Source organism: Monodelphis domestica, chromosome X, assembly GCF_027887165.1.
Source record: "Monodelphis domestica isolate mMonDom1 chromosome X, mMonDom1.pri, whole genome shotgun sequence".
Classification (NCBI taxonomy): Eukaryota; Metazoa; Chordata; class Mammalia; order Didelphimorphia; family Didelphidae; genus Monodelphis; species Monodelphis domestica.
The window spans coordinates 75,579,738-75,582,504 of record NC_077235.1 but is presented as its reverse complement, the minus strand read 5'-3'; the positions used below and the strand labels follow the sequence as shown (position 1 = coordinate 75,582,504).

The 2,767-nt window shown below is 41.4% G+C and overlaps 1 non-coding gene across 1 annotated transcript; it reads right to left on the bottom strand.

Moving 5' to 3' along the window:
* Positions 1–1,764: 1,764 nt before the first annotated feature.
* Positions 1,765–1,823, bottom strand: MIR1545B-1 (microRNA mir-1545b-1). Its single transcript, NR_127612.1, has one exon. It is a non-coding gene; the product is annotated as a microRNA mir-1545b-1 (primary transcript).
* Between the last annotated feature and the right edge of the window lie 944 nt (positions 1,824–2,767).

Here is a 2,767-nt window from a genome sequence, read left to right as displayed (position 1 = left end):
ATTCCAGTATCATTTAGCCACCTGGCAGTCACAATTAACCCACATGCTTGTGATTTCAAAAAGTTTTAGAGAATCATGTCTAGAGAGATTTTAAGCAAAGAACAAAGTCACAATTGAAAGTATCACCTGGTTGCTTCTGAAAAGAAATCCCCAAAGGAGAACTCCCCGGAATATTCCAGCTGGAACTCGTATCTCCAGGATCATGGAGAAAAATCCTGCAAACAAAGAGCAAATAAAACTCCAACACTGTGGAGCTACAGTGAGGATGCCACAAGATTTCTCCTCTATCGTTGTATCAGATTGTAAGCTCCCAGGTTCCCTTCTCTATGACTTTCTGTTGCCTAGACCTTTTCTCTGTTCAGATCCCATGCAATGAGATACTTTCAGTTCTCAGGCTCTCATCATCTCTCCCTGTCTGTGAGCTAAATTCCCTCCTAAAAAGGATAATCTAAGTGAGAGGCGGCCATCTTGCTCATGGCCAATCTCTTCCCAATTGCCTCAAAGCTCAGCTATTCTGTCAACCATTGAGTCTCAATTATCACAGTTTGCACACTCTGTCCACACCCTATAGCCAGGGGCTGGACTGAGATCCCATCAAGAGAATTCTTCCTGCTAAACTGCTTCCATATTCTCTTGAAGGGCACATCCCAGCAAGGCACTCAGTCTCCTAAAGACCTTCGCAGAATTGTTTTTAATCCGGGTTTTTGTTGGTTAGAATTTCCAGATCTGCTGATTGTCCAGGCAGATGTTAGGAAAAAAGTTCATATCATACCATAATTCATCAGGACTGTTTTGTTGACATTATTGGTACTTTTATTGTACAACAGCTGGTTTGACTTGTGATAATTTCATGATCGCTTTGGAAATGTAACCACTTGTAATCATGCTACCACATTATCATCCTCTTTGTAAGAAAAAAGTTTATTTTGATGCCAAGTTTTACAGAGGTGTTTGGCACCCATCTGCTTATTTAAATGTCTGGCAATTGAGCAGAGGATTAATGGATTTAACACATTTCCTTCCCCCAACCCGTTTTTATAAGTACATATAAATGCAATTTCGAATATTAGTTTTTGGTTTTATTTTTGGGTTCCACCTTACTTCTCCCAAGGCCTCACCAGGATGACAAGCACTCGGATATAGATATTCCATGCATAATCCCTTTATAATTATTTGACCTGCAAAAGCATTTGATCCCCTAATATTTGCAGGATTTATTCCTTTTAACTCCTCTGGTCAATCTTTGATGCAGATATGTATATACATTCTTTAGAAATACAAGCATGCCACATCACAAATGACTTTACTTCTGAAACTTGAGTGCTTACATGATCTGTTTTCTAAACAAACACTGTGATCATTCACTGTAACAGTGTAAGGTACAACAACATTTCTTGTGCAAACCAGAGCATTTGATTACATATCTGACTATTATTCTTTTCATGTTTTCCCTTTGACATTCAGATTAGGCAGAGTATATAATCAGCATTGCAAATTGGGAGGCAGAGTGAAGCTGGCAGGGTGAAAGGTCACCACAACAGGCAAACTTCCCTCAAGACCTCCCTTACAAGAGCATCACAGAAAATACCAAATTTACTTATGAGCAGAAAAGACAGGAAAATGAATGTATTTTTGGAAGATGCAAGAGATCTGTAGACTCCTGACTGGAGCTTGGACTCTGGTGGCATTTGTGGCAGTCCACTGAAGATGCTGGGAGCAGGCAGACAGCATTGAGGGGAGTCGGTGGTGAGGGTAGCAGCTGAACCAATGCCCAGGATGGAAAGGTGGATTGCAAGGAGATCGCCTATCTATCCCAGAACACTGGGTCAGGTGCTAAGTGGTAGCTTTGTCGTCCATTACCCAGTTCACACAGATGCAGGTTGAAGATGGAGACTAGTGGCAGTAGTCAGGAGGGTGCACATGGCCTACATGAGTAGGCACCAGAGCCAAGGTCAGCAGGCTGGTGAGCAGGCCTCTACCAGGAGGATGCCGTGATGGAGGCACCACAAATATACAGGATACCAAGATTGAGCTGTGAAAGCAAAAGGATGTAATAGACAGAAGCCCATGAAAGAAGTCATGCATCCACTGGAGAGCATATACCAACTGTATCCTCCTAAAGACCAAAGTGAGCGAGTGGGAGGGAAAATGAGCACATCAGAAAAGAACATGATGATTGAAAGTGACTGTGGTGACAGGCAAGCTTAGGACATCTACTCAGAAATAGACAATATCTTAACACCCAGAGCAGTAACAGAAAAATTGGTAAAAGACTTGAAAGGTAGATACCAAAATGATGATTACAAAATGAGAAACCTGATAAAATACAGGGGCCCAAATCCAACAAAACTAAGTCCTTAGCTATCAGACTTCAACAAATGGTGAAATGTTAAAAGGTTCAGTGAAGAAATTAAATCCTGAGAAATTGGAATTGGACAATGAGCCAATCAATCCATGACACATCAAGAAAAACAGGTAATCAAAGGGGAGAAGCATGGAGAAATAACAGGAGAAAATGTGAACTGCCTCAGGAACAGCAACTGAATTGCCAAATAAATGGAAGACAATTGCAGAATCAGTGGACTAACTGACACATGAGTCACCAACGAGTCTTGACATCCAATTTTAAGAAACATGTCCAGATCAATTGTAGGCAGAAGGCAAAGTCACAATTGAAGGAATGCATGAGTGAACTCCAAAAAGAAATCCCCCAAGTGAGAACTGCCAGGAAAGTTCTAGTTACTACCCCGAGCTTCAGGGTCAACAA